Source organism: Gorilla gorilla, chromosome 19, assembly GCF_029281585.2.
Source record: "Gorilla gorilla gorilla isolate KB3781 chromosome 19, NHGRI_mGorGor1-v2.1_pri, whole genome shotgun sequence".
Classification (NCBI taxonomy): domain Eukaryota; kingdom Metazoa; phylum Chordata; class Mammalia; order Primates; family Hominidae; genus Gorilla; species Gorilla gorilla.
Window position 1 is genome coordinate 81,811,105 of NC_073243.2, and position 13,514 is coordinate 81,824,618.

Consider the following 13,514-nt stretch of genomic DNA (forward strand, 5'->3'; position numbering starts at 1 on the left):
ATATCATTTTTATGAAGTTCAAAAATAACTAAGCACTCTACTGCCTAGGAATACATACATATATGATAAATTCATTTTAAAAATCAAGAGAATTAAAAGCATAAAATTTGGGATAGTAATTCTTCATGCGGAGGGGATAAGGAAATGATGTGGTAAAGGAAAACAAGTAGATGTAAATAAAACAAATAATATAAGAAATGGTGGTCAAATATTGGGATTCTTGAAGTTGAGATTCTGGAGTGGGTAAGATTACTGACAAAAACAGGGCCCAGGAGGCATGAACATAGGAGTGAGTGACTGAGGTAGAATGGAGAATGAGATGTTGGAGGAGGGGAGGCTGAGAAACTGAAAGCTCAGTGTATGGGAAGACTTAATTTGTGTGGATATTGAAATCTCCAAAAATACGATGGGCGTAGTGATAGAAAAATGACGGTGATCCAGGAGGGAAGGGAAGTGATGTTAGAGCCAGCAGATGGTTGCCAAAAGGAAGGAAGGTGGCAGACAACATAGTCCCATGTTGAAACTGGGTGTTTTTATGGAGGATATGGGACAATGGCTTGGGAGCAGCACTGAGATGCAAGGAAGACACTCATCCTATTCCAGGCCCTGTGGCGCCAGGCACGTGGCTGAGAAACCAGTGACCTGTATAGAGGGATGCAGGGGAGCAGTGTCTTGAGGGAGGAGCCAGTTAGAACAAGGACATGAAACAGGTATTTTAGAAATGAGAGGCCGGGCATGGTGGCTCATGCCTGTAATCCCAACACTTTGGGAGGCCGAGGCAGGCAGATCACCTGAGGTCAGGAGTTCAAGACCAGCCTGGCCAACATGGTGAAACCCCATCTCTACAAAAATACAAAAATTAGCTGGGCATGATGGCGGGTGCCTGTAGTCCCGGCTACTCAGGAGGCTGAGGCAGGAGAATCGCTTGAACCCGGGAGGCAGGCAGAGGTTGCAGTGAGCCAAGATTGTGCCACTGCACCCCAGCCTAGGAGACAGAGGAGACTCCGTCTCCAAAAAAAAAAAAAGAAAGAAAAAAAGAATGGAGATGGTTTCATGTCTATACATTGAATTCCAGAGGCACAAGGGAAGAGTTTTGAAGGCTGCAGAGGGATGAGATATGGCGTTAATAAAGCAGATATACATATCTATTAGAAAGGAGCATCTCGGGGGTGAGGAATGAGCAGGGAGTCCAGGGCTTCAAGTGGCAATTGGCTTACACAGAGCTGAAGGCTGTAATGAGATTAGTCCAGAGGATCTCAAGGAAAATAATGCCATGGAGACTGTGGGCATTAGTGGATAGGGATGAGCAGCAGTCCTGCAAGAAAGAAGCAAGAAAGTCTGGGAGTTTCTTCAGCATTGCAATGGAGGCAGGAAGACTGGGGGAGGGGCACTCAGTTGGTCCCTGTGCTATCCTACTCTAACCTCCTACTGAAAGACTGACATCCAAAGGAATGTAAAATGGCTTCATTCCAATTTCATTCCTGTATATTGACCACTTCCCTCCTGCATTCTTTTCCAGAACCATGGCTAAAACCATTCAGAGCCAGCCAGCTGTTACATAATATTCACCATTTGTTTTATTTGTCATTACCCATCAGAACCATTGGAATGATACCCACTGGCCAAAGACCCTTGGGCCCATATTCAAAACCAAAAAACTCAAGAATGAAATAACTGGAAGACCACTGATCTGGGAGCTATTCCTTAGGGTAGGGAGTGCATCCTGTGGAACAAGGAAAGCAGCTGGGAAAAGGAATTACTCTACTCAGGCATGGATTCAGGCTGAGGCTCCAGGGTTAAGGAGCCACTACAGAGTCAGTCAAATCCCTTTGGCTGTTTCCAACATTTCTCATGAGGCGTTTTGCACAAAGACTGTGGTCTTGGCAGGCCACTCACCCCTGAAGGGCTCAGAGTAACAGGATAATTCAGTAGTATGTGGTTACAAGGTGCCACAACCCTCCTGGATAGCTGACATTTTCAAGAGCAATAAAAATACCTGGACAAAGGTTAGAAAGTTCAACAACATAACTCTAATCACTATCATCAAAAATAACCACTATTAATCATACGTGTGACTTCTTCTGGAAAGAGTAAAATTTTTGGCTATACAGTGATGTAAACTTAAAATCTGACCATCACCCCTATTTTAATTCAACTCAACAAATGCAAACCAATATTTCTTTAGTGCTTATTATATACAAGGGCCTGTACTACGTATTGTGTGAGACAGGAAAAAATGGCAATGCTTTTTTTTTCCATCAAGAATCTTACAAGAGAGATGAATGAGTAGTGAGTTATCTATATTACAAGGAAAAGGCTGGGCGCAGTGGCTCATGCCTGTAATCCCAGCACTTTGGGAGGCTGAGGTGGGCGGATCGCTTGAGGTCAGGAGTTCGAGACCAGCCTGGCCAACATGGTCAAACCCTGTGTCTACTAAAAGTGCAAAAATTAGCCAGGCATGGCAGCTTGCACTGGTAGTCCCAGCTACTCAGGAGGCTGAGGCAGGAGAACCACTTGAACCCAGGAGGCAGAGGTTGCAGTGAGCCGAGATCGTGCCACTGCACTCCGGCCTGGCTGAAACAGACAGACTCCGTTTCAAAAAAAAAAAAAAGAGAGAAAGGAAGAGAGTTGTCTACTCAGAATTCAGCCAGATGCTGACTCTGGAACAAAAGTTCAAGTGCAAGTAGTTGGGACAGAAGGAGACATTGACAGAGGACTGAGACAGGAAGGGAAGAGAGCCAATAAAGGAGTTATCAAGCCAGTTGCCAGTGTAGGTGTCTGAGCTTATTCCCACTAGGGAAATGCTGGGGGGTATTACTAAACACATGCTTCAGGGCTATCCCACCCTACTGGCAAAGTAGCTGAGGTATTTATGCACCATCTCCTAGTCATTGGTTGAGGGCAGCTCCTGGCTTGTGTCAATTCCCCCATACTTTCAGCCTACAGCACTGGCAAATGTAATGAAGCTAAATGGCCAGAAAAAGCCCTCAGGCAAGAAAAAAAAGTACTGCCATGGCAGTTGGAAATCATGAACTGAAATAAGGATGAGGAGATATGGGAGAGGTATGAATCACATCTGTTACAATTGTAACTCGGCAGAAGAATACCTGAGGGACAACACTAAGAGCTCTTAAGTCTTGTTATAGAGACTTTACAGGTCAGGAAATTTTTTTGACTCGACCCCAGTGTAATGAACATTTATCATTCTTACCTGGCATCTCTGCTATTTGAATGCCCTTCCTGTTTAGAGGGACTTTCCCACTTTAGAGGTATGTGTCTCCTTAAGATAGAAACAAAAACCTCTTTTCCCAGTTTCCCTTGTAACTACAGAGTAGGCATGTGACTTAGGCTCTGCCAGTCAGATGTACCCATGCAAGACTTCCCTCAGAGGCTCATAATGTAGATGAAGCACCAACTGGTTAGTCCTGATGAGGGTGGTAGCAGAGATACCAAGCTTCCAATACAGCAGCTGGAAATGGTCTAGCACCTCCTAGTGTCAGAGGTGAAAACTGTGTTATTTGCGTCCAGGCAGCAGGGGTGCTATCTACACTGGAACAGTCCTGCAAAGTAGCCTTTAAGTTAAAAAAAAAAAAAAAAAAAAAAAAAAAAGTTTCTGTGAAATACCTAATATCCTTTATAAATTACTTATCTAATGAAACAGACTAGCATGTGGTTTTTGTTTGTTTACAACAAGGAAGCTTGATGATATTTAAAAAAGGAAAAAAAAGATTTGTATAAGCAGAGAATTTGGGGCAAGGTATTGCAAGGTCAGGAAACAGCACGAGGACAGGTATGAATGTGTGAAGATCCAGAGTGTGTTGTTAGAAATATTTGCTGATTGGTGTGGCTGAGGAAGAAAGGAACTCAGAACTAAGTGTTGGATGGTTGGATGGTTCATTAGGGATCCTGGCAGAGAGCAGCATTGTGAAACTGAAACCATATTTTGAGAAACAGAGGCTTATATCCAAACTGGACACTAACCGTGATGAGAAAGAGCAAAGTGGTTGGAGTGGATTTTGTGGCTTCACAGCAAGTGTGGTTGTTAAACAAAGGTAATGCAATAATCAGCTGGACAAAGCCAAACGGGGAAGGTCAGAGTGGCGCCGTGGAAAAGGATTGGGCTTCATTATGCTTCAGATCTCGGTTTGAATTCTGTGGCCACGTATTACCATGACATCTTGAATACTTCATTTAATCTTCTTGATCCTCAGTTTTCTTATCTTTAAAAACATAACTAACAAAACCTAATGTCCTACTCTAATTAGCTTAAGACATGTAATCCAACAGAGCAGATTCATCGATCTTTGCAAAGACCACACAGCAGAAAGACGTCTCATCAAATGAGAAAAAAAGATAGATTTTTAAACAGGGTTTTGGGGAAGGGTAGAGTTAAGTAAAATTTATCTGAGCAATATTTTGATAAACTCAAAGAAGTCAACATCAAGTCTGGACTGCAAAGAGAACCAAGGGTTCTGTTTGCTAAGAAACTACAAAGTTAAGATGAATGTGAAATGCTGCATTCAAACATTTTATCTGCCAAACATCTGAGTAGACAATAAAGGCCACTGCCCTGTGTCAAAGTGACTTGAATCCTCCAAGCAAGAGTGAGATATTTTATTACTACTACCAAAAAAAAAAAAAGCCGGGCACGGTGGCTCAGGCCTTATATCCCAGCACTTTGGGAGGCCAAGGCGGGTGGATCACCTGAGATGAGGAGTTTGAGAACAGCCTGGCCAACATGGTGAAGCCCCATCTCTACTAAAAATACAAAATTAGCTGGGCGTGGTGGTGCGTGCCTGTAATCCCAGCTACTTGGGAGGCTGAGATAGGAGAATCACTTGAACGGGGGCGGCGGAGGTTGCCTTGAGCTGAGATTGTGCCATTGCACTCCAGCTTAGGCACCAAAAGTGAAATTCCATCTCAAAAGAAAAAAAAAACTTTAAACCAATTAAATTTAACAGTTTAATTGAGCAAACAACAATCTGTTAATCGGGCAGCCCCCAGAACCAGAATATGTTCTGAACTACTTTGGGGCTGCCACGTAATTCAATAACATTTACAGACATTTGATATGATAATGGCTTTGTAGTAGCATTTAAGACTTTGTAGATTATATATTTGAACAGTGGAACACACAAATAAGAAAAGAAATATTTGGTCAGAGTTTGTAATATACTTAATCAAGAGACCAAGATTAACATCATAACATATATGTAGGCTAACTTCGTATAGAATCAATGTAACAATGTGTGTCATACAAAGTGTGTCATGAGGATTTTTGTCATTATGTGAATATTTACTTTCAAATATAATTAAGTACTCTAGCTGTAACTGAGTAAAACACTCTTTGTGTGCTTTACATATTGAAATTCTACCAGCCAGTTAGGGTTTAATGTACATGTATTTTTCTGAGAATAAAATGTAACAACAATTAATGTGATTACATGAATGCATAAAACAATTCACCAAGCTATACACTGATGATTAATATACTTTATGCTTGCTGAACCTCAATTTAAGAGTTTTTTTAAAGAAAAAAAGAAAACATCCCTGAAGATAAATTTCTTGCCCAAGATTATACAGCATTTTATTTCAAGAAAATGCAACAAAAATTACTGTTTGACTAATTATTAAAATGTACTTACTTTTTAAAGTACTTATCTTTTTAACTATTTGTGTACATGAAAGTAATAACATCAACAGTCAAGAAATTTCCAAAATAAATAAATAAGGAAATTTGTAGGACATTCACATTTCAAGAGACAGTATGATAGGACAACCTGGGTTCAAAGACAGCATGATAGCCTAAGTCTTTGAACCCAGGTTGTCCAACTCCACCTCCTGCATGATCAATCCCTAAGGTATATTACATGAATACAAAATATATAGTTGCCTGTGAATATTTTACATATAGTCAGCCTTTTGGAAAAGTTGACTTCCCAGTCTAATGGATATAAGATGATAGCCCAAATTCATTAGAAGGGCTAAAAACCAAAATGAGATATTGCATTAAATGAAGAAAATCTGAAAAAGAAGCTTGACATTTCTCAAGGTTTTTATGATCTTCGAAAGAAGAGATAACTGAAAGATGAGTGCCCTTAAATATTTGAAGATTCTCCAAATGTCAGATCAGAAAATATTACACCCCAGCCTGCAGCTGGTAGATCACAAAACACCACAGCTCCTGTGAGGACACATTCTTGTGGTCAGGAATGGGCAGTATCTTGATCTACTGAATGCCGTTTTTGCTGAATCTGAAGTTGAGGAAATACACTTTCCCCTAGAGGTATTCTTTATAATCTACTGAAAAGATTAATAGAGTCTTTCAAGGTTAATTAGATAGTTTCTGACTCTTACTCACTCTCCTACTAGGAAAGGCCACCAATGCCAGTCATAGACCAACCTTCTCCAATCCCACACCCCAGGATTTAAGAATCCTGAAGCTGAACTCATCACAGACTGGAAGCCCTACTCAGGGTCTCAGCAGTGATGGGATGAATAGAGCATGCTACCATTTGCTACACCCCATGACACTCCTCATACTGACAGCTTCAGAATGAAGGCTCCACTGCTCACAGCCTCTTCTCAGTGTCACTATTACATCACGCGGCATTGGAGGCATGGAAGGTCATTACACAAAAAGCTACTTAAACATAGGTCCTATTTGCTAGACTAGTGGCTGGCAGCCTCTCAGAGTGGTGTGTTGACTATTCTTTCATCCCTAGTGTGGAGGAGACAGGGTAGGACGAGAGGAAAGGTTGAATCCTGAAGTTTCCCTTCTAGCAGGAGCTGCAGACTGAGGTACCAGCTGTCCTTCACAAGGCAGAGTCTCAGACAGACACCAAAGAGCAAACACACTTCCCCTAAGAGGAAACTGCAGAGCAGGGGGAAAGGGTATAGTAGACCCTGGGCAAGAATGTTAATTGAGGTCCACACATTTCTTATAATTCTAACCAGTAATATGAAGCTGCCGGATTGTATCTGACCTATTTGAGTTGTGTTGTTGATGAGAATAATTTTGTTGCTCAATTTAATTGTTTTCATCAGTAATTAGATAATTTTCTATCTTTTAAAATGGCTAAATTGAAAAAAAAAATTTTAAACTCACAATACCAAGGTCTAGCAAAGATGTAGACAGAGGGAGACCCTCATACACCGCTGACGGAGGTGCAAAATGGTGCAGCCACTTTGGAGCATACTTTGGTAGTTTCTTCCAAAGTTAAACATATACTTACCATACGATCCAGCCATGCATGCCTAGGTATTAACCTGAAAGAAATAAAAACATATGTGCACACAGAGACCTGTACAGGAAGGTTTATAGCAACTTTATTCATAATCATCCAAAACTGGAAACGACCCAAATGCCCAGCAACCAGTGAATGGATACCTTTATAAAATAGAGTATATGGCAATATGGAATGGAATTGAATACATCAGCAATGAAAGGAAATGATCAGTTGATACTTGCAACGACATGAATGACTCTTAACAGGATTGTGCTAAGCACAAGATGTCAGACACAAAAGACCACAGCGTATACTGTATGAATTCCATTTACATGACATTCTGGAAAAGACAAAACTATAGAGACAGAAGTCAGACAAAAGTTTGCCAGGACTTGGGGGCTGGGGAGTGAGGGTGTGGATAGACTATAATGGGGCACAGAAGAGCTTTCTGGGTTGGATGAAATATTCCATAGCTTGACTGTGGCCATGGTTATGTAATAGTATACATTTTGTCAAACATGTAAAACTGAACACCTAAAAAGGGTGACTTTTGCTATCTGTAAATGATGCCTTAAAAAACTGACTTTAGTAAAAAGAATTGTTAATGTTGTATTTGCAAATTTTATGTGGGTCATACCTGATAAAAGCCTGCTCACTTTCCTTTTTAGTCATTTTCAAAAATTTAAGCAGACTGCTTCTTTGAAGATTTACTGTTTTTCCTTTACAGCTTTTCCTCTTTTCTGAACTCTGCATTTGTATTTTCAATTTGTCACAATTGCAAATTGTACTCATTCCCAATGATCTAAAGCAGCAGTCTCCAACCTTTTTGGCACCAGGGACTAGTTTCGTGGAAGACAATTTTTCCAGGGGACAGGGAGGAGGACGGTTTTGGGATGAAACTGTTCCACCTCAGATCATCAGGCATTAGATTCTCATAAGGAGCACAACCTAGATCCCTCGCATGTGCAGTTCACAATAGTGGTTGCACTCGTATGATAATCGAATGCCCCCACTGATCTGACAGTAGTAGGGCGCAGGTGGTAATGCATGCTTGCCCGCTGCTCACCTCCTGCTGTGTGGCCTGGTTCCTAACAGGTCACATACCAGTACTGGTCCAGGCCTGAGGGTTGGGGACTTCTGATCTAAAGGATTACAAATAAAGCAAATAATATTCAAAAGTTTACAAATTTAAACAGACCTTCATCAAAATCTGTAAATTAAATGCAAAAATTGGAAAAGTAAAAATGGTTTTCGTAAGTTTTTGGAAGATGTTATTTTCTTCTGAAGTAGTCAAAATTATTTATTAAAATAAAAAACACAAATTACAATTATCAACATTTAAAATTAAAATTATTTAAATAAAAGTAAAATTCTTCATTTGTGATAATTTAAATAAATCTTATAAACTATTATAATAAAAACAAAACTTTTGCTATTCTTGAGTTTGCTGTTTGCTGTCTGTCCAGTAGCCAATGAAAATAATCACTATTGGGAATTTTTGAAGATGGCCGAATCGGAACAGCTCCAGTCTGCAGCTCCCAGCGAGACCAACGCAGAAGGCAGGTGATTTCTGCATTTCCAACTGAGGTACCCAGTTTATCTCATTGGGACTGGTTAGGCAGTGGGTACAGCCCACTGAGGATGAGCAGAAGCAGGGTGGGGCATAGCCTCACCTGGGAAATGCAAGGTGCCAGAGGTCTCCCTCCCCACAGCCAAGGGAAGCCATGAGGGACTGTACTACCCAGCTGGGTTACTTTGCTTTTCACAATCTGAAGATCAGGAGATTTCCTCATGTGCCTACACCACCAGGGCCCTGGGTTTCAAGCATAAAACTGGGTGGCTGTTTGGGCACACACTGAGCTAGTAGCAGGAGTCTTTTTCGTACCCCAGTGTCACCTGGAAACCCAGCAATACAGAACTGTTCGCTCCCCTGGAAAGAGGGGTGAAGCCAGGGAGCCATGTGGTCTTGCTCAGTGGGTCCCATTCCCATGGAGCCCAGCAAACTAAAATCCACTGGCTTGAAATTCTCGCTGCCAGCACAGCAGTCTGAAGTTGACCTGGAACGATCGAACTTGGTGGGGGAGGGGCGTCTGCCATTACTGAGGCTTTAGTAGGCGGTTTTCCCCCCGACAGTGCTAAGGAGGCTGGGAAGCCTGGGTTGGGTGTGGCAAAGTGGCTGTGGCCAGACTGCTTCTCTAGATTCCTCCTCACTGGGCAGGGCATCTCTGAAGGAAAGGTAACAGCCCCAGTCAGGGGCTTTCAGACAAAACCCCCATCTCCCTAGAACACAGCACCTGAGGGAAGGGGCGGCTATGGGCACAGCTTCAGCAGATTTAATCATTCCTGTCTGCCAGCTCTGAAGAGAGCAGCTGATCCTGACAAGAGCGATTCTCCCAGCACACCGCACTAGCTCTGCTAAGGGACAGACTGCCTCCTCAAGTGGGTCCCTGGCTCCCATGCTTCCTGACTGGGAAAAACCTCCCAACAGGGGTCGACAGACACCTCATACAGGAGAGCTCCAGCTGGCATCAGGCTGGTGCCCCTCTGGGATGAAGCTTCCAGAGGAAGGCAAGGCAGCAATCTTTGCTGTTCTGCAGCCTCCACTGCTGATACCCAGGTGAACAGGGTCTGGAGTGGACCTCCAGAAAACTGCAGCAGACCTGCAGAAGAGGGGCCTGACTGTTAGAAGAAAAACTAACAAACAGCAAGCAACAACATCAACATCAACATAAAGGACCCTCACATAAAGACCCCATCCAGAGGTCATCAGCCTCAAAAATCAAAGGTAGATAAATCCACAAAGATGAAGAAAAACCAGTGCAAAAACGCTGAAAATTCCAAAAACCAGAATGCCTCTTCTTCTCCAAATAATCACAACTCCTCTCCAGGAAGGGCACAAAACTGGACAGAGAATGAGACTCATGAATTGACAGAAGTAGGCTTCAGAAGGTGGGTAATAACAAACTCCTCTGAGCTAAAGGAGAATGTTCTAACTCAACGCAAGGAAGCTAAGAATCTTGATAAAAGGTTACAGGAACTGCTAACTAGAATAATCAGTTTAGAGAAGAATTTAAATGACCTGATGGAGCTGAAAAACACAGCACAAGAACTTCGTGAAGCATACACAAGTATCAATAGCTGAATCAATCAAGTGGAAGAAAGGATATCAGAGATTGAAGATCAACTTACTGAAATAAGGTAAAAATGTTTTTCATAAGTTTTTGAAAGATGTTATTTTTTTCTGAAGTAGTCAAAATTATTTATTAAAATAAAACAAGATTAGAGAAAAAAGAATGAAAAGGAACAAACAAAGCCTCCAAGAAATGTGGGACCATGTGAAAAGACCAAACCTACAATTGACTGGTGTACCTGAAAGTGATGAGGAGAATGGAACCAAGTTGGAAAACACACTTCAGGATAATATCCAGGAGAACTTTCCCAACCTAGCAAGGCAGGCCAACGTTCAAATTCAGGAAATACAGAGAACACCACTAAGATACTCCTCAAGAAGAGCAACCCCGAGACACATAATTGTCAGATTCTCCCAAGTTGAAACAAATGAAAAAATGTTAAGGACAGCCAGAGAGAAAGGTCAGGTTACCTACAAAGGGAAGCCCATCAGATTAACAGCTGATCTCTCTGCAGAAATCCTACAAACAAGAAGAGAGTGGGGGCCAATATTCAACATTCTTAAAGAAAAGAATTTTCAACCCAGAATTTCATATTCAGCCAAACTAAGTTTCATAAGCAAAGGAGAAATAAAATCCTTTCCAGACAAGCAAATGCTGAGGGACTTTGTCACCACCAGGCCTGCCTTACAAGAGCTCCTGAAGGAAGCACTAAATATGGAAAGGAAAAACAGCCACTGCAAAAACACACGAAAATATAAAGACCAATTACACTATGAATAAACTGCATCAACTAATTTGCAAAATAACCAGCTAGCACAATGATAACATGATCAAATTCACACATAGCAATATTAACCTTAAATGTAAACAGGCCAAATGCCCCAATTAAAAGACGCAGACTGGCAAATTGGATGAAGAGTCAAGACCCATCAGTGTGCTGTATTCAGGAGACCCATCTCACATGCAAAGACACACATATCTCAAAATAAAGGGATGGAGGAATATTTACCAAGCAAATGGAAAGCAAAAAAAAAAGCAGGAGTTGCAATCCTAGTCTCTGATAAAAAAGACTTTAAACCAACAAAGATCAAAAAAGACAAAGAAGGGCATTACATAATGGTAGAGGGATCAATGCAACAAGAAGAGCTAACTATACTAAATATACATGCACCCAATACAGAAGCACTCAGGTTCATAAAACAAGTTCTTAGAGACCTAAAAAGATACTTAGACTCCCACACAATAATAGTGGGAGACTTTAACACCCCACTGTCAATATTAGACAGATCAATGAGACAGAAAATTAACAAGGATATTCAGGACTTTAACTCAGCTCTGGACCAAGAAGACCTAATAGACAGCTACAGAACTGTCCACCCTACATCAACAGAATATACATTCTTCTCAGTGCCACATCGCATGTATTCTAAAATCGACCACATAATTGGAAGTAAAAGACTCCTCAGCAAATGCAAAAGAATGGAAATCATAACAAACATTCTCTCAGAACACAGTGCAATCAAATTAGAACTCAGGATTAAGAAACTCACTCAAAACCACACAACTACATGGAAATTGAACAACCTGCTCCTGAATGACTACTGGGTAAATAATGAAATGAAGGCAGAAATAAATAAGCTCTTTGAAACCAATGAGAACAAAGACACAACATACCAGAATCTCTGGGACACATTTAAAGCAGTGTTAAGAGAGAAATTTATAGCACTAAATACCCACAATAGAAAGCTGGAAAGATCTAAAATCGACACCCTAACATCACAATTAAAAGAACTAGAGAAGCAAGAGCAAACACATTCAAAAGCCATCAGAAGACAAGAAATAAGTAAAATCAGAGCAGAACTGAAGGAGATAGGGACATGAAAAACCCTTCAAAAATGTCAGTGAACCCAGGAGCTGGTTTTTTGAAAAGATTAACAAAATAGATGGACCACTAGCTAGACCAATAAAGAAGAAAAGAGAGAAGAACTAAATAGACACAATAAAAAATGATAAAGGGAATATCACCACTGATCCCACAGAAATACAAACTACCATCACAGAATACTACTATAAACATCTCTATGCAAATAAACTTGAAAATCTAGAAGAAATGGATAAATTCCTGGACACATACACCCTCCCAAGGCTAAACCAGGAAGAAGCCAAATCCCTGAATGGACGAATAACAAGTTCTGAAATCGAGGCAGTAATTAATAGCCTACAGAGCAAAAAAAGCCCAGGACCAGACTGATTCACAGCTGAATTCTACCAGAGGTACAAAGAGGAACTGGTACCATTCCTTCTGAAATGATTCCAAAGAACAGAATAAAAGGGACTCCTCCCTAACTCATTTTATGAAGCCAGCATCATCCTGATACCAAACCTGGCACAGACACAACAAAAAAAGAAAATTTCAGGCCAATATGCCTGATGAACATTGATGCAAAAATCCTCAGTAAAATACTGGCAAACTGCATCCAGCTGTACATCAAAAAGCTTATCTATTACGATCAAGTCAGCTTCATCCCTGGGACGCAAGGCTTGTTCAACATACATAAATCAATAAACGTAATCCATCACATACACATAATCAATGACAAAACCACATGATTATCTCAATAGATGCAGAAAAGGCCTTCAGTGAAATTCAACATCACTTCATGCTAAAAAATCTCAATAAAGTAGGTGTTGATGAAACATATCTCAAAATAGTAAGAGCCATTTATAACAAACGCATAGCCAATATCATACTGAATGGGCAAAAGCTGGAAGCATTCCCTTTGCAAACCAGCACAAGACAAGGACGTCCTCTTTCACCACTCCTATTCAGCACAGTTAGGAACTTTTGGCCAGGGCAATCAGGAAAGAGAAAGAAATAAAGGGTATTCAAATAGGAAGACAGAAAGTCAATTTGTCTCTGTCTGCAGATGACATGATTGTATATTTAGAAAACCCCATTGTCTCAGCCCAAAAACTCTTTAAGCTGATAAGCACTTCAGCAAAGTCTCAGGATACAAAATCAATGTGCAAAATTCACAGGCATTCCTATACACCAACAATAGACAAGCAGAGAGCCAAATCATGAGTGAACTCCCATTCACAATTGCTACAAAGAGAATAAAATACCTAGGAGTACAACTTATAAAGGATGTGA

General features: G+C 40.9%; 1 long non-coding RNA gene across 1 annotated transcript in view; it reads right to left on the minus strand.

The window, feature by feature from the left end:
- Positions 1–13,514, minus strand: part of LOC129528091 (uncharacterized) — a 196,854-nt gene that overhangs the window by 99,678 nt on the left and 83,662 nt on the right. The gene's annotated exons all lie outside the window — the stretch shown is intronic.